This window comes from Chlorocebus sabaeus, chromosome 25, assembly GCF_047675955.1.
Source record: "Chlorocebus sabaeus isolate Y175 chromosome 25, mChlSab1.0.hap1, whole genome shotgun sequence".
Lineage (NCBI taxonomy): Eukaryota > Metazoa > Chordata > Mammalia > Primates > Cercopithecidae > Chlorocebus > Chlorocebus sabaeus.
Window position 1 is genome coordinate 39,218,822 of NC_132928.1, and position 24,492 is coordinate 39,243,313.

The 24,492-nt window shown below is 33.2% G+C and overlaps 1 protein-coding gene and 1 long non-coding RNA gene across 5 annotated transcripts in view; one reads left to right on the forward strand and one right to left on the reverse strand.

The window, feature by feature from the left end:
* Positions 1 to 1,239: 1,239 nt before the first annotated feature.
* LOC103230408 (uncharacterized) lies at positions 1,240 to 4,385 on the reverse strand. Of its 2 annotated transcripts, none has more exons than XR_012091227.1 (3): positions 4,132 to 4,385; positions 3,479 to 3,578; positions 1,240 to 2,266 (listed from the first exon to the last, which is right to left on the reverse strand). It is a non-coding gene; the product is annotated as an uncharacterized lncRNA (long non-coding RNA). The 2 variants fall into 2 exon arrangements; XR_012091228.1 differs by having other exon boundaries at positions 3,993 to 4,385.
* A 371-nt stretch (positions 4,386 to 4,756) lies between these two features.
* BRINP3 (BMP/retinoic acid inducible neural specific 3) overlaps positions 4,757 to 24,492 on the forward strand; it is a 395,286-nt gene continuing 375,550 nt past the window's right edge. Inside the window, exon 1 of one of the 3 annotated variants that reach the window (XM_007989133.3) lies at positions 4,757 to 5,183. The gene's annotated coding sequence lies outside the window, so the exon portion shown is untranslated. Of the gene's footprint in view, positions 5,184 to 6,801; positions 6,869 to 7,541; positions 8,231 to 24,492 lie in introns of those variants that run through there. The other 2 variants (XM_007989132.3, XM_007989129.3) reach the window with 2 other exon arrangements.

Consider the following 24,492-nt stretch of genomic DNA (forward strand, 5'->3'; position numbering starts at 1 on the left):
TATGTGAGTTTTACATAATGTTTCCATTAAAAAGTGTTGTCTTAGTCTCTGCGTTTCTTTCACACTGTGTGTGTGTGTTTCTGTGTGTATAGTTTCAGATATGTATTAGAGTCTAATTAAACTTCTTATTTTGAGAGGACAGCTTTCCTCTTGAAATAATCCTATTTCTACATTTTTAGGGAATTTAAAAAGTAGAACAGACAGGTGACATGATGGAGTATGACATTGCAGGTGACTGAAATTATCGACAGTTTATACTCCATGAGGGAAAATAGTCTAGAGAACAGCAACTCAATGTATGTACAAAATGAATACTGAGAAAATATATATATGTATATATGTGTGTGTGTGTGTGTGTGTGTGTGTGTGTATAGTTTGTTTGTTTGGTTTTGAGACAGAGTCCCACTCTGTTGCCAGGCTCGAGTGCAGTGGCGCCATCTTGGTTCACAGCAACCTCCGACTCCCTGGTTCAAGCAATTGTCCTCAACCTCCCGAGTAGCTGGGACTACAGGCACCTGCCACCACACCCAGCTAAATTTTGTATTTTTAGTAGAGACGGGGTTTCACCATGTTGTCCAGGATGATCTCGAGCTCCTGACCTCGTGATTCGCCCGCCCGCCTCTGACTCCCAAAGTGCTGGGATTACAGGCGCGAGCCCCTGCTCCTGGTCTAAGAGTATTGATATTTTCTGCAAGGGTAAATTACATGAAATCTCCAATCATGGGAAGTCAGTGGAGTGGAGGATAAAATAAAGCAGAGGAATAAAAGTTTTCTACAATAAAGAGTATTAGCTATCAACAAAATGGATTCTAAGAAGACTGGCTACGATTTATTCATCTTTGTACTACTTTCTCTTCCTTCCACTTACTTCCTAGGCCCACTCTCAAACAATGCCTGTCTTAGTAATAGAATGAACACTAGCTAAGAAGTTAATAAACTTGCATTTAAAGTTCCTTAGGTTATTAGTTAGTGTATGATTACACTAATCACTTAACCTCTCTGGTTCTCAATGTTTTCATCATCATGAGTGATAAGATTAAATGATCCTTAATGTCCATTCAAGTTCCAACATACTTTTTTATGATACTTGAATACATTAGCCCCAGTTTATTTAGCAGCATATTGATCTTATAAAATAAAATGTGAAGACTCCTGCACACATAGGTATTTTTAAAACTTTAGGTTCTTTCAAAGGGAAAACTCTAATAGCAAAATAAACATAGCGGAGATGAAAATGAATAAATATCAATATTTTACTGAAATTAATTATATATGCATAAATGTGTATGTCATGTGTGACTTTCTTTGCTATGCAAATAATAGTCTCAATTTATTTATCTTTATATAACCCATTTTTGTTACAAGTTAGATTTAATGTTAAAATCACCTGAATCACACGAACATTTTGCTTCCCAGGCAAATTGCTTTCCAATTTCTGTAATAAAATGTATCTTGAATATTGCTTTTGATTAGAAATTTTAGTGGGTTAATAGGTAAGAAATATATTAGTTGGAACTCATACACAGTTCTTATAACAAGGCAGCACCAGAATGGCTAACAAAAGCATTACCAATAATATAAAATGTACTGAAGTACTAGCTGCGAATATGCACTATGATTATCTAAGAAAGACATTCTCAACACAAAATTAAAATGCATAACTTTTGGAACAGTCTAAGTATAAACCAGCTATGTTCTGAAGGTAAAAGGCAGCTAGGAGATATAAAGCCTGTGGCTTCATGAAGGAGTTGATCAAATGTAACCCTATGAATTAGTATAGTGTTCAAATACTTAAATTGTTAAACTTTAAATGCTGTAAACAGTTTTAAAGTTCATGAACTATGGGTAACAAAAGTAATATTTTTGTTATCCTGTTTTATTTTTCAAATTTTTAAGAACAGCAATCACACATTAATTTCACATATAAAATAAAAATCTGAATGTTACATTTTTCTAATTTAACTCAGGGTGGGTCCTCAATAAACAAATGTATTTCTCTGAATAGCAAATGTTGTAAGTAGCTTTAGGCAGCATATCAAAGTCTTATGTGAAAAGTATGCTCTCTAACTCTCACAATTGTTAACGTTTATTTGCAATGAAAGTAATTCCGAATTTTCAGCCTCTTTATGTGAACCTCAGATCCTCTTAGCAGCATTTGTTAGCCTCTCTAAAACACAGAGACATACACAGACATCATCCTCTCGGTAAAATGAGACAACAGAAGAAACACTTCTGCTCTAGGACATCATTAGAGCTGGACAACAGCCTGAAGAGAGAAAGAAAAAAATGTTATACCAACATGCCCTTACTGAATTTTTTTTCTCTTGCAAATATTGATGGCTGTAAAGACTATACAGATAGTTGAGAACATGCATATTTTGTCTTGCAGTGTGTCACTTGACTATCTCTCTTCTGAAATTTTATACTACTGATTTCTAGAATACTGATTTTCTAAAATGTAGCTTATTCTTACCAATAATATTTTAATATTATACATTTCAGATGATTTTTCAGCCATCCTGTTTTCATCAGGAATACATTTTGTGCCAATTAGTTTAACTTTTTTTATTAAATTTAGAGGATGATGGATTACAGTAGGATAATAACAATACACAAAAAAGTTTAATTTAAATGTTTTACCAGTAAAATATATTTTATAATTAAAAATGCAATGATTTCTCTTAAAGCAAATCTCCCTTAATTTTGTGCATCAAAAATGATCAGCTTACTCTTGAAAACCAAGTTCACACAATTTGCAAAACATGTTATTCTCCACACTTGGTGACATATGATGTAAGCACAATCAAGAGCCCTTTGGCTTCTTCCCTACTGCTACACCTATCCACTCCTTCCTCACTGTGAACATGCACAGGCTGGGGGTGCTATAGACTCATGGAAAACCAGAGGGCTTTATAAATTTATAGTATCACCACAGTATGCAAATAACCATTGTGGATACTACTAATTTGTATCTGGTGCAATAATTGGAACCAAGATGCACATTTAATAAGTGGTTTCTATAGCTTTAATTTACCTGCGAAATGTGACAAATAACTATTCTCAATTTTGGAACTGAAATTGTATTTCAGAACATGGCCAAGACGTACTAAAAGCATAGACATGAGCCCACTGCCTAAAACTCTTCTTTATTTTCAGAAAGGAAAGAGAGTTAGTAGGAAATAAGGGAAATACTTAAATACCACTTTAGTAAACAAACAGAGATTTAACTGCTTTACCTGTCTTTGGGTTTTTAAAGTTGGATACAAAGGACCTTAAAGCGTTCATATTGTCTCCTTAAAACCCTCTACTTCAAACTCACCCTTACAAGCGACTACTCTCCTAGGAAAGAGGAAAAGAAAATTTCCACTGACCCAGCTCGTGATTTACATACAAAGAGCAAATAAATGAATGGAGTGGGGGATGGGGCAGTGAGAAGCAATCTGTTTCCTTTTCAACCGCAGAAAATAAGATTACTTACCAAGAACATTTTTATCCAGGGCAAATGTTTATTCCCTCTATCATTCAGCGCCTCAGTCTCTGCAAGAAATCAATTTCCACTCTACCTTTCCCTCCTATTTCTAAAAAAGAGAGTGAGGCGGATAATTCTTAAGCTTCGGGGTCCGGAGGAAGATAGAGCTAGAGCGGAGGGCAAAAGACTCCCACAGCGCTCTTTATACAGATCCGAGCTCTGAGAGCGAACCCATAGGGAGGGGGCGGGGGATCTTCTCTAAGGCGAGTACTCCGAGTAGGGAGGGGGATTCATTCTGCAGCCAAAATATAAATCATCTACAAACAGATTACTAGCCTCTCAGTCACACAGGCAGTTCCCTTGGGAAGCCGGTTTCAAAGAGGAAAAAAGAAGTTCCTGGAGACAGAGAGAGAGAGAGAGAGAGAGAGAGAGAGAGAGAGAGAGAGAGAGAGATTGGGGTTTGGGCTTGCAGAGGGAATGGGCCAAGGAGAGGAATAGGTAGAAGGAATAAAGCTAATCTTACCGATCGATCAGGCGATCGTTTGTTCAGTATTGGGACACGAAAATGGCAAGATAATGCATTCGGCAGCAAAGCCATTTCTAGCGCACTCTCCCTCAGTAACTGCAGGAATCAGAGGGGAAGCAGGCGCCTCGAAACCTACCACTTGCTCCCCAGGGACCGTCCTCAGAACCTCCAAAGCTCTAGCTTCTAATGCAAGGCGTTCGGAGCTGAGGGTTCAGATGGAAGTCAATTGCCTTGAGTCACGGGCAGCAGGAACGCCAAGGAAGTGGGACCTGGGAGGGCTGCTGCCGCCGCTGCTGCATCTAACCAGGGTTCCCGGTCCCCTTGACTAAGCCTCCCCGGCACAGCGCCCCCGAAAGAGCCTAGCGACTCGGCCTCCTCCGCATCTTCAGCCCTTCGATCACCACCCGCACCCCCCCACCCCCCGCCGCCTCATGCAAATCGCTGATGATCTGGTCATCGTAATGTGACCATAGTGGTTTATTTGGGAAGTGGGGGAATTGGTTGTGTTGGGCTTCCTTACAACGCCTCCCTCAGTTGCTGCGAGTGAAAATGTTCAAGGGAAATACTAGTGAAATGCACTGATGGAATACTATTAATCCTAATAATAATGGTCCCAACGCAGGTAACTCTAAAAGAACTGAGAGTGGGAAGATCAGAGCAGGATTTCCGAAGTGGTGCCCTCTTGAATTCTCATTGGATCCTCCCCAGCAGCCTAAATCATTCTTGCTGCTATATCTATCAGGATGACTACAGCCTTGCTCACTAGTTCTCTCTTTATCTCGTTGTCTTCAACACATCCTTTTACTTCTCTTTGCAGATTTATCTGTATTCCACCTCCTGTTCTCTGGGGTTACACAGCTTTTTCCTTTCCCCACTGTATGGGGATGTACAGCCTGTAAATTTTCACTTTGCTTAAGGATCACCACGAATCACCCCCCCCCCATTTCCCCCCCCCCCCCCACACCCATATAAAGCATTTTCACATTCTGCTTTCTTGCCTTGGGGGTTCGTGGCTCTCTGTGTAACTGGCTTTTACTTGGTTACATGCCACCAGGAACTGCTGATTATTTTAAAGTGCCACTACCCTGCAGCTCACTACTTTACCTTGATTTGGAAGATCATGGAATATCTATTTGAATCCTGGATGTATTTTTCTCACAGTCTTCTTGCTTCCTGAAATCTCCTCTGGTAAGTTATTCTCTTTATCTATTACTAGAAACTTAACTACTGTTATTTTTAATAAGCTCTGCTTTGTTGAAGTATTTCATTTTTCACATTTTTGTTACTTTCGGAAATGAAAAATCCATATGACTATATTTATTAATTAGTATGTTAGTGGCAATTGCACTACTAAGACATATCCCATGTCATGTATTACCCCAATATCCCATGTATTACCCCAATATCTTTTACCTTCTTTATTTTTAAAATTTCTGTCCTCATTTACATTACAGTTTATGTTGACATTAATCTCCCCCACTCCCATTAACCCTTCTTGGCACACATTCCTGTGCCATTTGAAAGGTCACATTTTATATGTTTATCTAAGAGAGAGCTTAAAAGAGACCTTCTGACAATTGCAAGGTCTGGAAAGTTCACTAGTCTGATCTTCAGAAGGTTGTTCAGGTCAGTATTTGTTCATGATAAGCAATTACATGACCGAGGGAGGACTTTGTTACAAAGTGTATTTTTATGAATTTAGCGGGACCTTAAACACTAAAATGCCACTGAATGGTAGGAAGAGGACTGTGAGTTTTGAGGGCACCATTTTTTTTTTTCTTAAAATATTTCAGATCACACATGAACGCGTTATTTTGGGCATTGTATTTTAATTCAGGCATAGTATTTGTCAGTACATTTCTGATTTTGTGAATTAGCTGGTGAAGAGTTAATTGGACACAGAGTACTCATTTCAGAGAGGAGCTATCAGAAGAAACCCCTGATTATCTTGGTTCTGATAAATTGAAATTCAAGAATAGACTACATGAAAAATTTAATTGCCTCACTCTTCATACTTGTCTACCCCCACCCCCTGTGTTTAATAGGCATGTTAATATGGTCAGTGCCTTTTGCTTTTATGAACATTTCTATGGACTTAACTGACAAGATTATCAGCTCCCCTTCCATATAGTTATGTTGAGAAACATTTTAATCTTTACTTTTACTTCACATATTGACACATAATGAGAACACCATATTCATTTAAATGCCAAACCTGCATGTATCAGTAATTTCCAACACCCACTGAGGGTTTTCTCTAAACATCCGCCCCCCTCCCCGAAATTAAGGACAAGTTCCTGGTTTCTACAACATTTCCTTTTATTGGGATAGATGGAGGTAAGAACCTATTGTTCACGCTTTTCTTTTCTTTTCTTCTTCTTTTTTTTTTTTTTTTAAATTTCTGGGAAAGAACTATTCTTGTCGTCATTGATGACTGACGCGACAACCCAAGCAATGCTTTTTTAAATTCAAAAGCCCTTTTAGCTCCCAGACATAAAAGTACTCCAGCTGCAGCGTCACCCCATCCCCCAGTCTCGGGATTCAAGGGCTTTCCCCCCTTGACTCCCACCGAGAGGGAACAGGGCTGAGACTGTTGTCCGCACCACTTGGCGCCCCTCACCCGTCACTAGGTCACTAGTTTCTACCTGATCTCTTTCCCAGTCCGGTCGTCCTGCCTGACAAGCCAGTGCCATCAGAGTCCGTGACTTCATCTGAAGAAAGGAGAGCTTCATATAATTCAATTCAAACATCCTCTTTGGAGGACTGCCGTTGTTGCGCAAGGGTGGAGGGAGGGAAAAAAAAAAAGAAAAAAGAAAAAAAAAACAACTTTCAGTGCAGTCAGATCCAGTAAGGAACAGACAGTCGGTGTTTAGGTAAGTGCGTTTTGCTGTATTATACCTGAAGCTCAAGCTTGTGAAAGGGAAATTTACATCTGAGGGGCTCCCGCAGCCAAGAACGTTTTAACTGGAGGGTTATCAACAGGCGACTCTGCGTGGAGATTTCTCCGCAGCTCACGGCAACGCCTTTGCCACCTGAGCTCAGGGAACGGAGGAGAGCAGGTACCTGGTTGACCAGCTGGCCCCAGGCTTGGTGTTGATGTGGGAATAACCCGTGCGTGTAGGAAAGGTGTCCCCCACTCTGACCCGCTAGCGCAGGCTCTGCACTCAGCCCCTGCGGCTAACGTGTGCTTGGTGTGGGCATTTGCAGCCCGACAGAGTGGGGTGCGCCAGGGGGTTTCCATCCTTCCAGAATGCTCCATTTCCAACCTTCCTCAAGACAAACTTGAGCAAACCTCTTCTATATGAGAGAATAGACTTAAGATCTCCGGAGTCTCTTAATACCTTTTTGTGTTAATATTTATTTATTTTAATGAGCTATATTTATTGTTAGTAAACGACGATTCCTCAGAATGCCTGCTTTATGAAACCCTAATCACTGTCCTTGTCTGACTGCGAAGTAGAGCTCAGAACTGTTGAATGACTTCTTAGGCTCTGTGTTAAAGTATCATTGCTGACGGTCACTCCTTCCTTTCCTTCACCAACTCCCAAGAATCTGGAGGGCGGTGAGCGGAAGAGAGTTAAATTTCAACTTAAAGCTAGAGCTTGGAATATAAGGCTGAAGTTAAAAGCAAAGAGTGAGGATTTGGAATCTGTCTAGCTTATACCCACTTTAAAGTTGGTCTTTTATTTTTATTTTCCTCTTTCTGGAGGTGGGGGTGGGAAGTAGAAAGATCTGGGACTGGGAGCGCTCTCTTCCAGCGTCCACCGGAGAGGGGGTGGTGCTTCTTGGCCGCTGGTTACAGCTGGTTCCACAGCCAAACAGTGACAGATAGTTGAAGTCTCTGATGGCTGTTCTTCTAGTCCCCAAGAGATGAACCGGAGAGCCTTTCACTTTGCACCAGGTCGAGAACGTGATCAGCCCTTTAGAGAAGGAACCTCCTTGTAATAGGAATTCTACTGGGAAACGCCGTGTAGGCACTATCTCCGAAGATAAGATGCGTATTTGGAGCTGTGTAAGATGCCCACCGGCTGTTTGAAAGGAGGAAAAGGTGACTAGAGTTGCAAATTAACCTTAGTATCACTGAAAAATACTCTATCTAGTCAAATGTATGTAAGCAAAGAAGAGAGCACCAGGGTATAAAACTGCCACAGAAGCTTGAAAGACAGATGATTCAGATTTTGGGGACTTTCTTTTGCGTGTTACATAGATTTGTTTGTCATCATGCAGTTAAGCAGGTAAGGAATGAATGTATTTTCTTGACAATCATACAACTTGTGTTTTACTATCATGTGATTTTTTTTCTGTGTTGCAAGCAATGGAATATCTGCATTTTCAACTGGTCCTGCTATGATGCATAACTTCTTAATATTCACATTCATGAACCAGGGTAAAGCAGTTTAGATATTTAACATGTATTAATTTAACTGTTTGGTGTGCATTTATTTCAATGTGTAGCCATGTTACAAAAATCATAAATTGGACCAAGGTTAGAGGAAGAAATGGGAAGGGTAGAGAGTTAGAAGAAGAAATGTATAACCTTAATAAAATATGGAAGATGGCAGTTGCAGAAATGCATTAAAAACATTGCTTCTTGTTAAGGTCCCAGACCTTAATATATAAAGGACAAGTGAAGAACTATTAAGGGTTTCTTGAACTAACAAAGTAATTCTGACTACTTGAGAGAACTGTTTTGTGGGTATTTTCACTATTTTCTCCACCTTAAGAAAAAAATATATGAGGTGGGGGTGGGTTGGGTTGTAAAATAGAATGAAAAAAGAAGCTTGCCCAAGGGCAGTGTTGTGTAGGACCCCAGTATAAAATCTTTGGGTTTAGAAAAACAGTTGGAAAACTGGAAAAAAAAAAAAAAAAAAAAAAAAAAAAGAGAAAATTTTGGGTTTTCTTTCCCAAATAAATTCCTTTCACATTCTCAGTTTTGTAGATTGAGCAGCCAATAGATTTCTTCCACTATCAGATTTTTCTCAATTAAAATGGCAAACACATTCTGAATATTCAAATAAGTTTTGTTATTATTATTGATATTACTTTGTTATTTTTTGTTAATATGTTGAAGGAGCCTGGACTTTCCACACAGTGAAGCAAAAAAAAAAAAAAAAAAAAAAAAAAAAAAAAAAAAATTACTAAAACACCATCATAAAACTCCTCTACTTGTTAATAACACTTTTTCTTCTCTAAGAAATTGTATTATTTAAATTATCTCTGGTAAATAGTTTTAGTACTTACATTTGTTGATATAGATCCCTGATCAATAATTTTTCTGCTAGTATGGCTTACTGATAAAATCTTGAAGAAATAAGAAAGATAATTGTAACTTTGGGTTGTAAAATTGCAAAGTTGTAGTGATTTTCTCAGTCGGATGCAGAAGGTAGTTTTTACTCCACTAGAGAAAGTAATTTGTCAATGAATTCTAATTCCCCAATACTTTTGTGTTTAATTCTTAGCAATTTTATTGTAGTAGATATACTCATTGTGTATATGTTTGTGTGTGTGTGTGTGTATACATATATATTTGTATACATACACACATTTTTGGTGGTTGGAGAAGGTATTTATTTTAAATCTATGTTATTTTAATAATGTTTTCCAAATGAAATAGAATGATACCATATAACAATCAATTTCATTTTCTTTTAATCAGATAATAGTGATTTCATCCTCTCATAGGACATTTTAGCTTAAGAAATTCATCATCATAGAAACGTACATTTTCATAAATTACATCTTGATTTTCTTCATGCAAAGTTACTGTACATTATAGTTAACTAAATACAACCTAAGTAGGAAGAAACCATTGGAACTCAAAGTGTGTGTGTGTGTGTATGTGTGTGTGTGTGTAATTTCTACCATTAGCTTGACTCCTAGATTTGTGTATTCTTTAAATAAAAGTGGAATTTATTTTCAGTGTAGTGTATTTGTGTGTTTCTCTCTACAAGTACAAAGAATACAACTGTTGGGATTTCCAAACTTTTATGTTTCATTATCAACCTGTGATTCAATTTCTTATGTTTCCTCTATTTATTTTTAGTTTTTTCATATTATCTTCAAAAGAGGCAGTTATTTACTAGAATAAGAGTCTGAAACATTTAGTAAATTGGGTATTAATATTAAAGGAGTCCAGGCACAAATGGGAATGACACCAACTTGTGTTATATTTGTTTTGCACACGTATTGTTTTTAGAAAAAATTTATTTTTTCTTGAAAAATATCCCAAATATTTTTGGATATTATGATTGCATGCTTATGATTAGTGATGTTCTCTTCTAAGGCTTTTAATGTTTTTCTCTTTCACATCCTAATAATGGGTTATTGGGAAAAGTAGAGTGCTTATACATCTAGACTTCCTTCCTGAATTTCATTTCTAGTTCTACCTGGGATTAATATAATCCTGGTAAGATGTTCTTGACCACTCTTCATTTATTTTTTCTCATCTCTCACATGGAGAAAACAATGCCTACCTCAGAGAGTTGTAGATAAAAAATGATGTAAGAGATGTGGATGCTTTAAAAAGGACAAATATATTATGAAAACAAAATACATTTTTCAAAGGATATCATGTAAGTTTGAATTTTTAATTAGTTGTTTTTGATAAAGTTGTATCTCCACACAATAAATAATGTTGACTCAATTTTTTAAAATATTAATATCAAATCTTGGTCAATGGCGTTATGGTGTCAAATGAATTTAATAAATATTTGATATTGATTAAATATAACAGTTTTATTATGTGTAATTTAAAAAGCTTGAAATAGTATACTTCCTGAAGCATATTCATTATTATTTATACTATATTTAACCTTTGCTTTTATTCAGTTTTGGATAGAGGCACCTTTACAAAATAGTTGCTTTTGACTGATTTGTCATTGTTATTTAATAAAAAGAACATCTGATTTCTTAGCAGATTTATATTGTCAACCTGATGATCTCTACTCTTAATTGGGAACAAGATTAAAATATTTTCATGTAATAACTTAAAAAAGGAGAAACTTTAGACAAACTTCTAATTTCTAATGCGTTTTACAAACTCATAAAAAGTTTACCAAAATTAATTAGGATGACATCTGGCATTTTGGGTGTTTTAATTTAGCAAGTACTTGGATAAACTTATTTAGACACTTGGAAGTATAACTCTGTCCACTTTCTTCATGAACTACTATGTGTTCTGTATAATTTTATTATTTTAGTGTTAATAAATCATAATTTTTAAAGGAAAGGAAAGTAAAAAATAATCTGGTGAATATTATTGACTGCTAATGTATAATCTTAGTTGCTAAAAGGAGGAGGATAGTTTAATAATATTTATTCTGTTTTAGGAAATATTCCATTTTTTGAAAATGAGCGTCTGAGTATGAAATTTAATAATGAACACTAATGACCTTTCTACTGAAGACATACTTGGAAGTTCTGGCCAAATTCTTAATTTTTAATTTTTTAACAGTATCAAATAGCCACCATAACCATTTCATACTGGTTATCAAATGTCCTCACAAGGAACTTTTTTAGGTTTCTACCCCTATCTTTTTAAAGCATAAATATAAGCTATCAAGAATATTTGTATCCAGTTACTCACCTGCAGACCTATCCAATTACAAAGTCTTCCTAGATAATTACTTTATAAACTTACTTTATAAGCTTTTAATCCACTCCTCTACACTTAATGTTTAAAATAAAGTATTCGTTCACACAGTTCCGGAGCCTTTCCCAATTTCATACCCAAAATAACTCAACATGAGTAATTAATTGATGCTCTAATAATTGCAGTAACTCATTTATGATTTACTAATCAATATCTTTCTCAAAATTGAAAAATATAGCATATATATTTACAATGAGTTGACTGGATTAATTGATGTTTTATCGTGAAACATATATTTGTGCTCAAATTTTGAAATGTTTATATACAACCATGATTGTATAAATTGAGATGGTGAAAAATGACACGTAATCTACTAAACTGAGAAATCTTATAGATTCTCATTCTTCTATTTCATTGTTATTTTCCATAATCACTATTCATTATTTGTCAATGTTTTATTTTTTAAGTTTAGAGTTAAAAAGTACCCTCAGTGCAACCTATTTTTACTATTTTTTTTCAGAACTATTTGTTTTAATGCCTAAACTCTAATTTACTCAGATGAGATGTGGATGCCTTTAAAAGCACCCAAAGCAAAACAAATTCCTTTTAATAGCTAATAAAGTAGCTACCATATTATAGTTACAGCAAATTAAATCTATAAAGTACACATTTATTGATTAAATTAATAAATATGTGAACATTACATTAGAATGTATTATAGTTCTCTGCTGTGAAAGAATTATTCTCTCATAATGGTGTGTTTCATTTATATTCCATTATAGATTTATTGTGAAAGAATACTTATAGATAGACTTATTTTTCCTGATTTCTGTGAGTATCAGCCAAGCTCATCAGGATTAAGCCTTTTTTTATTAACTTTTCTGGACTGTTGCATTTTGTTAATTTTAAAAGCTATCTCTAAAATATTGCACTATTAAAAAACAATCTAGCGTTGGGAAGACTAGAATTCAGTAACCATGCATTTTAGATTGTTCAGCGTCAAATAGTGGCCAGCATATAACTACATTGTTATTTTATAGATTCATTAAATTCTTACTGTCACTAATAACAAATATTTTCATTTAAATGTTTCAGATGCTGTCCAAAAATGTAAGTCAGTCTAAAAAACATGATTAAATTAAATCAAAGAATAAATTTAGGTATTAAGGCATGAGTTTATTCAAGTATCATATTAAAAATCACATATCTGTGTGAAGGTTGAGTATGATTATGCTCTGTATAATACCTGATGCATATATTTTTAAGATAAATTTTTTGTAACTGCTTTTAAATATGCAATTTAATGCTGTCTGCTGAAGCCCCTTTTGTTATAGTTAACGTAAATATAAAACAAAAATTAATAAAATCAGGAAGTTCCTGGGATAGATAATAAATAAAGTGGTTTTCATGACTTTAGTATGGTAATATTTCTGATGGTTTGAAAATTCAGTCCTGTAAATGTATATACACAGAAGAAGTCCTGTTTTTTCCAGACATGAACACCTTTTAAATAATACACTCTAAATTGGTAGAAGAAAAATTATGAAAAATTGAATAAATTACACAACAAAGTTGCATAAAATACTATTTTAAGATAATTAATGCTTGCTTTCTTAACGTTTCACATATAACACCAAAAATGTTAATACATAGACCAAGTCTAGTTTGTTGAAAACATTAAAATTAAATGACTATACTTGAGTTTATAGTAATAGAATTTCTTATTATTCACCCAGACCAGTTCACTAATATATAAAGATACAGTACTAGTACATTTTATAAATATGATAAGTAATATTGTCAAGATTATACCAAAGAATAATGAGGAAGAAGACTATAAGTTTCAAAATGGAATAATCTAGAAGAAAATTAATTATCAGTACCAACAACTAGATTAATTAACAGTACCAACAACTAGAAAGTGTATTTTTTTCCTAAATATGAATTTTACTCCAAAGAGAGCTTTTTAAACAACTTAATTTTATTTAAAAAAATTCATGGATAAACAATTATGAAGAAATCTGTGCTTATCAGGTGTATAAGATATACTCATTTCTACTTATTCAATGATTCAGCAGGGAATTTGGAGTAACTCAAAGACAGCATTAGTATTTTTCCTAATGTGAAGTAAAGAGAAGTGAATCTAGCCTTCTCTGTGAATTGAAACTTAAACTTCATACCTAAGAAAAAAGGGTCTCCTGAAAAAAATTGTAAAGGGCATTCAAAGCTTATTTTAGAAATAATTTTTAAATCTTTTTAAAATTAAATTAATTGTTTTATGCAACTAACTCAATTTTGAGTGGAGACACTCTATGGATTTATAAGTGTCCTCTACTCCCACCTCCAAAAATATATGCAATTTTGCAATCCATAATTCCTTGTTTGAGAACTTTTATATCAAAGTTAGATTATTGTTTTATTAAATGTATAGCTATCTTTATATTTTGGTAAAAAATATAATGCTTATATGTTTGAATAGTAACCTACCTATGGGGAAAATAATTCAGAGGATTCTTGTTTCCTTGTAGAGTGAACTCTGGCAGGTTTTCATATGTATCTTTCATCCAGCCCTGAAATGAAGAAATTTTAAGAACTATCTTATTCAACCAATTTGAAAGACGAAACAACAAATTACAATTGTAAGATAGACCGGAATAAAAATGAAGATAACTTTTGTCATTATTGCTTTTTAAACCTATCATTCATAGCTGCTAATTAAGAAAACCAATTCTGATTTCGAGTAAGAATCAGCAGCTCCAGTAATAAGTGTTTTGATTAACTGCTAAATTATTTCTTTCTTTTTAATAATCTTTAGTAAATAAAAGCTTATCATCACATGATTCTTCAATTACAGAAGTGATATAACTTTGACATGCTTTCCTGTATTTTAGATATATGTTTTCATCAGTCAAAGCTAAAGACAATTTACTCAAGATCTTAAACCAGACAATTATTAATTATTAATTAAAATGTATTTATTACTAAATATTGGTATCAGATAAGCCCAGTAATAGTGATTACTGTAATTATTGTTCAGAAGATAATTCTTGACAAGTTCAAACAAGATGATTTAAAAAATTATCACTTAAGTTTGTGCATGACATGCTAAGAATAGCTGATGTTTAATAGTCTATGTCAGATATCGTAATGTCTCATTTTAATTTTATTTCTTTTCAAAGTTTGGCTGATTCTTTTTTACGTAAAGACTGTCATCAAAAATCTTCAAAAAAGTTTTCAAAAATGTTTTTAAAGTTTAAAAATTGTTGACTGTTCTTTTGAAATAGTACCTCATAATCTTTTGAGTTTGAAGACAGTTTGGGCTATTTCAGAAGTTAAATTCATGTATTGACAAGTGGTCCTTGGAAATAATCAAGTGTTCTCATAATTGTATATTGGGGAATGATAAAAGTAGATATGTATTGTAAGAAAGAAAGCTTAGTTAGACACCATATAACTTTTGGAGACATTATAAGGCTAACTTCTGGGTTTAAATTTGGGCTATCCAAGCCTCTCTGTCAATTGGGTAAGTTGTGCTAAGGTTAATTGCTAAAGAGGCATTCTTTAATTAGAAACACCCGGAGTTCTGACATGCTTTATTAGATGGCAGTTAAGGAGGCTTTGGAAAATAGCATATAAAGATTTAAATACTTGGTGTTAGTCTTGTTAGCTTGTTGTAAATCACTTGTTTTTGACTCTTTAAAAAAAAAAGTACATCAGACGTATGATGAATTATGTGCACTAGTGTAAACCCTGGGAATATAACAATGAAAAGATGTAACCGTTGCTCATAACATGCTTATAGTTTTTTGCTATTTGTAATATACTTTTTAAAATTAATCTACTAAATCAAATTTAATGCTTGGCCACTCATTTTATTTGCATACAAGTCCAATTTTGATATTGTAAATATAACTATCTTAGAGACAAGAGGGTTGTCTATTCTTCATTATAGAGAAAAGTCAATGAAGAATGGATTTTCTATGCAGGGTATTAAAGAATAACTATTAAAGAGAAATGGAGAAGCCAGGACATTTCTGAAAATAGCGATAACAATTCTCAGAGTGATGATTTAGTGGCATTTTGTGGGTTGTTGTGTTTTTTATCTCCAAAATATGTTGGTTTTTTAATGAAAACATTTACAGTACTTTTTAAAATTTTAATAATTAATGAAAAATCAGATTAACATTACAAGGGTTTATTTACAAATTTATTTTTAATTCCATTTATTTATTAATAAACTCCATTTATTTAGGATCTTCTACATGACAATTTCACTTGTTGGTACCACAGAAACATTAGTGTATAAAACAGAGACAAATCAGCCTCATGTTGCCTAAAATACAGTGGAATTGTTACCACGTGAATTGAATGACTTCTGTAACCAACAAGAAGACAAGTTAAGGGGTTTACCAATAATATTTGTAACACACGTTCGTGGGTTAAAAATGTTGAAACACTTTCATTTCCTTAGAAATTGGTAAAAAAAGAAACTGAAGATTATTATTTTGAAATTCTGAAAGTTTCTTCCTATGGACTAGATCATTACTACCTCTTTTTATCTTAGTAAAAATTTTTACTGAACCATCTTTGAAATCTCCTTAAATGTAATACTTCTTTGTTGGTGACTTCAGAGTACATGCTCTTCTTTACGCTTCTCAAGAAAATAACTTCTAATTAAACAGCTCATTTCACCTTGTATGCCTGGTTAACTCCAGGGTAAGCCTGGGAGTAATTACAGATGAAGAGATGTCCATTTGGTTACCAAACTCCAAGATTTCTTTGTCTCAGTATTGAGTCTTTTTCTTAGATTTTATTAGTAAGCCTTTATGTAGAGCAGTATGAATATCTTTGCTGAACCATTTTTGTAGTTTTAGTTTTTATTTGAGATCATTGTTAAAGGAAAAAAAAAAAAAAAACTTTGTAAAACTGAAATTGAGGATACTATCCAAAAGTGCAGGGGCAATATTCTTCACATTTTCTTTAAATTGACACTTATGTGACAAAATTTTTTTAATAATAAAAAACATTTTATTATCCTTGCAAGTGGAACACTTTCTATTCTTAGATTCTGCCAGTAAAGGCAAAATCATGTTGCCAGTCACAGCAACAATTAAATCTTGATGTCTGCATCCAACATTTCTATTTCATTTCTACATATCCTTTTAATCTTTATTTTAAATTGTCTTCTGTTTTACTGTTTTGGTAGAAAAATATATTAATTGTTATACATTTTCTGAAGCTGTTAAGAAAAAATTATTCATAATACTTGTTAAAGACTTGTAGGATTGACTTTATTCAAGGTGGGCTACTTTAATGGGGTTTGGTAAGTGGAAGAGAGCTATTTCACTCAACTCTGAACACAACAAGAAAAAGTAGGATTTATAGCCAAGGAGAAGGATGGGGATCAGTGGATGGAAAATTACTAAGAGAAAATATCAAGAGTAAGAGGGGGTTCTGGCTAAACTGTTCTAACAGGATTCTTGCTAAAGACAGGCGAGGGTGGTCAGATATCACCTTCAGGATAGTGGAGAATGAGGAACCCAATCAGATATCTAGGTGGATCATATATTAAAGGTGAAGATTCTAATAAAACTGACTTAGCAGGATTCTTGTTAAAATTGGACAACATAGAGATGAATACAGAAGCTCAGAAGTCAGGGCCTGAGAACTGAGTTAACAGGAGCCTGAGTAGAGTTAGGTCCAGGAAAGAGTCTTTGTCAAAATGTTCCCTATATTTTATATTAAAATTAGGTTTTCCAATCTAATATACTTTCTCAACATCTTTCATTTGAACTTCATTCCTTAGTGCCTAATTTTTTTATGAATTAAAACAGAGTACAATCTGAATCTTTAAAATGATATTTTATTATATGATCATCTATGTTGAAGCACATGATATTTTATGTTTATCAGGTAACCTGAGTGATTCTGGTATTTGGGGCTCCTGATGTAAATGACGAGTTGATGGGTGCTGACGAGTTGATGGGTGCAGCACGCCAACATGGCACAGGTATACATATGTAACAAACCTGCACGTTATCCACATGTACCCTAGAACTTAAAGTATAATTAAAAAAAAAAAAGAAGAAGAAGAACTTCGCCTATGTGCTGGGACGACTTAAGGAATGGAACTCACCTTCTCTTGATTTTTCTAATGAGTTCTACCATTAGGTATTAGCATTTAACTTCCTCTTTATTGGTAGGACAAGACTGTATTGACGGGATCAAGCAGCAGATTAGTCTCCTTAGCAGTATATACTTCTCAGAGGAATACTAGCCCTCATTAATTTGGAAAACGCTTAAAGTTGTAATTCAGAGGCACTATATTGCCTGACCAGCTAAAATAAACAAGAAGAATTGTCTTCTGGAACAGAGGTTTAGCAGAGTTATATGACTAGAAGAACTCATTTCTAAGGTCAGTATTAACTGGTATAATATGATTGAAGACAAGGAAGCTCTGTTCTTTTGAGAAATAAATAAAAAAGAATAGAAAAATAAAAATGTGCAATAATAATGCATTGAGAGCACATTAATATAATAATCCCCTGCTAGTGTAAGCATATATAATAAAGCAGCCCCAGGAGATTTATTTTTTATAAAGTTAAAAAATAAACAGGAGTTCAATTCAGTGCCTGTTCCAAAAAGTTACTATGCCTAAGACAGTGTGTTACATAGTAGGGGCCTCAGGGATTACAAAAACATAATAACTGCCAGCAAATCTCTCATAATCTGGTCATATGAACAAAAGTGTTAAAAAGGATAACAATAGCATATTGCAAAATTTTACAAGATTCATTAATGAAGATCTCTCCAGTCTCTACTTACTTTCATAATTTATGACCTACTTTGTTAAAAAAATTTAAGGTAGTTATTAATATACCAAGACATTTGTCTTTGAAATTCAAAAGGGATTTCTGTTTCAAATAAACATCCATTTCTGCCATTTTTGTAGCCGCTCATTGGATAAATTCAGTTTGCTGTGATGCTTGGAATTAAATACCATTTTACTTTGAGGATTATCATTAATTTTTAGTTTTCTTTTTTTTTTTAAATGTCTTTACTTTTTGAAAGATGTAGTTTTTGTTATAATTCCTAGAAGTATCCAGTGATAATTTTTCTTGTTAAATTTCGGAATTATTTTATTCCCATTTTTACATGTTATTGTTTATTTCAGCAGAAAACAAACATAAAGGAATTATTTCTCTATACTCTTGTTGGAGTATAGAAATAGAATAACAAAATCCTACCTATTTATAGGGAGAATGGCCTACATTGTGTAAAGCAAGATTTCATATTTTCTTGAATTATTTTACATCTTTAGAAAGGACGGTAGCAAATTTTAGTTTGTTAGGCTATCTACAAATTCATTACCTTTAAATAAAAAAGTACAGATTAAGAAAGAACAATTTGAAGTCATTTAAATTATAAAATTATAGATTGTAATCAGTATTTCACTAAAGTGTGAAGTTATACATCATTACCAAAATGTAATGATTCAACTTATTGAATAATGAAGCTCTCATTCTTTTACTAATCTGACTACAGAATATACAGAATTTATGAACATTCGACAATGAAAATCCATGTCTTTACACATGTGGAAAGATAACGTATTACCTTATTTATTTGTTTGAATATATTCATCGAATTTAATACTTGAATATTGATTGATGTTCTAAAAGAGCAATGTCTTTAAAGCTTTATTTTCGTACTCAGGATATTTCTTGGCAAACGATGTTATAATTTTTCTTTTTTTTTTTCAGTTGTAGTTCTGAATTTTCACACTATTATCCCTTAAAATAATACTTGTTAGAAATGACCCTCATATCCTTTTCGTTATCTATTGTATGGGAACATGAAAAACATGGTATTAATTAAAATTGTATGATTGCATTTTAGCAGAATATTAAGTGTCATCTTATTTCACTGAAATTTTATTATGTCTCCCATTGTTAGACACCAACTATGTCAGTGTTGAATTGTCTTATTTTTAGTAGTACTATAAAGCAATTTATAATAAGATTGAATAATCAAAGCCTATTAGATTAATCTTACAATTTTTCTGAGGAGCAGATAGGTAAATTAATCCAGTTTAACCATGATTATACTTTTCAACCCAATAAATATCACATGTAATCTGAAAAGAAAGTTTTCTAATTTTTGAGTTTGCAGTACATGTTTTAAAATATATTTAATTAAATCACATTTAGTAGATTTAAACTATCACTTTAATTGAAAATATTAAACTATACAAAGCAGACACTCAGTGAAAACACATAATATGTAGTTACTCAGAACACTTGCTTGCTTATAATAGCTTGAGATAATAGTATTCTTTCATTTAAATTTTTATTTTATACAAAGGTGACCTCAAAAATTCTGAGAAATAACTTTCAGTTTGCAATTGGTTATTATTAGGTTACAGTAGAGTACAACAGGAAAACCACGGTATTCAGTTTGACTTCAAGAGTACAAATGGGATCTTAATATATATTACACTGTGCTGCTGAGAACTGAAATAAGAACATTTCGTAAAATGCTTGGTATATCAAAAGGATTAAAAAGGTGTTAATTTTGTTGTGAAGAAAATTAAAATAGCATTTCATTTTATCATCATTTTCTTTATTTCCCCCCCAGGTAGTCAGGGAGACCTCAATCAAAATTATCCTAGTATACGATTTTCCAAATGGAGAGGAACAGGCTCTTCAATTCCTGTTTCTTTACTATTATTCTTTAAATTCTCATTGTGCTCCTCAATTAGAGGGGGATTTTGGTTTGGCTGTTTGTTGATTAGGATCTAGGTTTGACTTTCATATATAGTTTCTGTCTTTACAAATTGAATTATAGAACATAAGTGAAAAAGTCCTTAGTTCTCCAGTTGTGCATAGTATGATAATCTCTTATTGTTATGTCCCCAATCTAATAATTAATAATAATACTTTATATTTTTGTCCTTAACATTTTTTAACATTAAGAATCTTTTGCTTTGGGCCAGGTATGGTGTCTCATACCTGTAATCCCAGCACTTTGGGAGGCTGAGGTGGGTGGATCACCTGAAATCAGGAGTTTGAGACCAGCCTGACTAACATGGTGAAACCCTATTTCTACTAAAAATACAAAATTAGCTGGACATGGTAGTGCATGCCTATAATCCCAGTGACTTGGGAGGCTGAGGCAAGAGAATCGCTTGAACTGGGAGGAGGAGTTTGCAGTGACTGAGATCGCGCCACTGCACTCCAGCCTGTGCAACAAGAGTGAAACTCCATCTCAAAAAAAAAAGAAAAAAAATTAAATTAAATTAAAATTAAAATTAAAAAATATTTTGCTTTGATACTTTTTGAACTTGTCAATATATGTTTATAATCTGGGCTTAAAAATCATTACCTCATAACTCAGTTTGCTCCCTTTCTTCAACTGCCAAAGCTATTTTCATCCTGACGCTCAGCTCAGATGCTATTCAGATACAGATCCTTTGTAGATTCTATTTCTATGAAGAATAAATTTTCTTTTTATGACATAGTCTTGCCAGTCATATCACACCAGGTGCACCCTAATTTAGTACTTGTTTCATCAACATTTATTCATTCACTCCACCAATACTTACATATGCAGGTTTATTTCAGAAACTTTGGTGACTATTTTGTTGTCATTAAGATAGGAACAATTATTTTTTCTCCCCAAATCAATTTAATTGAAGGAAAAGAGATATGCAGAGAAGTAGGGAAAACAAGCAAATAAATATGTCATGTAAATGTACCATCATAGAAAGTAATGGGAGCACAAAAAAATGACCGACCAACTTTGAAGGGTCATGAAAAGCTTTGTGAATGAAATGGTAATCCAGTCTGAGGTTTTAAGGTCAATGTCAGGCAGATGAAGAGATCCTAGTCAAAATAGTGGTTCAGCCAGAGGAACCCCCATAAACAGATCTTGGAGAGAAAATTGAATGAAGATGAGGAATATGATCATGGCTGAAAAATGAAGTTGATATTTGGTTAATAACTGTCCTGGCACATATACATAAAAAAGATATGGACAAAGAGTTAAGCAAGGGAAGATAATTTTAGAAGTTATTTTAAAGAGATCCGATATCCTGAAATGAAAGTCATTACTTAATTGGGGGTAAAGGATTTACATGTTCAGATTTAACATTTTAGTAAGATCACTCTGACTAGCCAAAAGAAGAGATTGGATAGAGCCACATGGGTGGTGGGAAAACTAGTCATGAATCTATTGCAGTAATACAGTTTAGAGGCAAAGTTAGTATTGTTGAGCGCATACCATGAGCTGGTCAAGTAACATGGGGGTGGAAAAAAAGTGGTAAATCTTGTATTTAGGGGGAAGAATGCACAGAACTTGAGGACTGATTGGATATGTGAGTGGGAAGGTAGGTGAAAGTCATGTTTAGGCTTAAAAATTTGAGTAGATGGAAGTATGATTTAGTGAGATAAGAAAACCAGAAAAGTTTGGAGAATGTTTAGTTTTCCTTGACAGAGGTATTGTTTTCTAATAGAAATGACCATAGGCAATATGCCCTGCCTTCCATATGGCCTTCCTAAACGGTAAGTTCCAGGGGATAGAAGCACTATCTTTATTAAGACTTAAGGCCCAACTCTGTCTCAGAATTTATCATGATACTTTGCACATTGCAATTGATCAATAAGATTTATTTTTTAATTCTGGGTTTCTACGTCATTGCTTCTACCAGATTGGAATTGAAACAATGAATAAAATATTGTGGAAACATTATTGAAAATTTATGTTAAAATATTTTTAACTCATCTACCATTTATTTATTTACACAATTATGTATTTAGTAGTCACTGATTTCATAGCTAGTATTTACTTAAATGTATAATTGAAAAATAATTATTATAGTTATATATGATTATATAATAATGCTATATATTAGAAACAGATTCTGGAGGTAATACATATAAATATTTTATTTTATAATAATCAAATGACTAACATTTATAATTTAATAGATTCAATAGAATAATATATATCATATTATTTGAAAGAATGTGGCTTTTTAAATAGTTATTTTGAGTATTGTATATTGTATTTTGAAGATTCATAGTTTTACATTTATAAGCTTCAGTATCAGTAACCATTAATGTTAAGGAACTATTTTATAGAACAGCACAGTATTTGCTCAAGAGAATAAATTTAGAGAATGGTTGTAGACATTGGACAGATTAGCCAATTTTATTTATACCTTTGTCCAATACTTAAAAATTTTTGAGAGGGAGAGAGAGAGGGAAAGAGAAAAAGAGACTGAGAGTGAGAATATGGTAAAAAACAAAAACAAACAAACAAACAAACAAAAAACCTGGTGACTCAGCCTGATGGATATGTAAGAATTTACTGTATCAGTCTTTCAATTTTCCGTGGGTTCTACATTACTCTAAATTAAAGTAAGTATGTTTGACACAATGATTTTCTGAAATGACTTTTTATATTCAAGTTCTTCAGCAGGTTTTGGTTCCTGAGAGAACATTTTGGATATATAAGCAGCAAAAATCAGTCCAAATGCAAACGCAAAAAAAGAAATGATACAGTTTGCAACGTTAATCATTTAACGGATAGTAATAATTAGCACAGGACATTTAATTAGGTTGTGGATAGTAAGATACAGAGGTTTAAAAGATGTGCCGCTGTGACATGACCCACCAATTTAAAGGATATTAAGTTTAATTCAGTGATTCCTAATATTTTGTTTATATCTTCGCAGTTTCAGTTCTACTGGAAATTCACTGAAAATTCCGTTATATTGGAAATAATTATGAATTTCCAGTTCTACTGGAAAGTTCAATATTTATGAACTTCAACATTTATGAATTTCAAATATATCTATCAGTATTTTAGATAAAAGTAAGGTACTGCCACCTTGGAATAAGACTATTGACAGCTAGTGAGAAAGAATAATCATATATAGAATATATATTATACACATATTATTTATGCATTTATTATATATTATATGCATTAGTATATATGTAACATATTTTGGTGTATTTTATTTCTGCACAGATTATCAAGGCCATTGAGGATTTGCAAATAAACTTGTATCATGAGGTGATCTTCACAGTGAATTTTCTTTTGTGCGAAGGAATTTAAGAATAGGACCTATGCTAAATATCTGTTTTTGAAAGAGATATTTTAATATCTATGACTTATTTTTAATGAAAGAAATCCATAAATACCACTTCTTAATTAAATACCATGTTTTAAACATAAACTCATGCTTTAAAATTTGTATTGCTTTTAATTTTTTTTTTTGTTGGTCTTCATTCTCTTTTATTTCTCTCTTTTATATAAAATCACTCTCCCATTGTCCAGAAAATATTGAGAATTGATGTTCTCATCTCCTCAGTTGGCCACTTATCCTCTTGGTTATGAATATCAAATTCTGGACTATTTTGCATTTTCATCACACCATAGAAAAAGTGATACATTCATTAGTAGTTTAATAATTTCTACCCTCTTTCATTGGAACTTGTGATTTCCCTTTCTTGGCAGTATATCTAAGTTTAGCTGTTCACCTCAGTTGTCACCCCTAATATCCTAACACTACATCGTTACAAACAAACTCTATTTGCTAAACCATCTCTGACACATGGATTAATATGGTTGTAATCCTACCCAAATAAAGCAACCAATTAAGGTCATTCAGTAATAATTTATAAATTAGTACTCATGAAAAGAAGAATTAAATGTACAATGATCTACTGTTGTGACAAACCAGGTAATGAAGCTCTTCTGATGGTGAATATTGAGTTTAATGACCACTTGCCCCAAAGATGGCTAGAAGCTTACATCCTTGCCTTAGGCGTTCTATTATGACTTTTCTCCCTGTCATGTAACTCGTGAAAAAAGTTGTTAAACACTATTTCAATATAA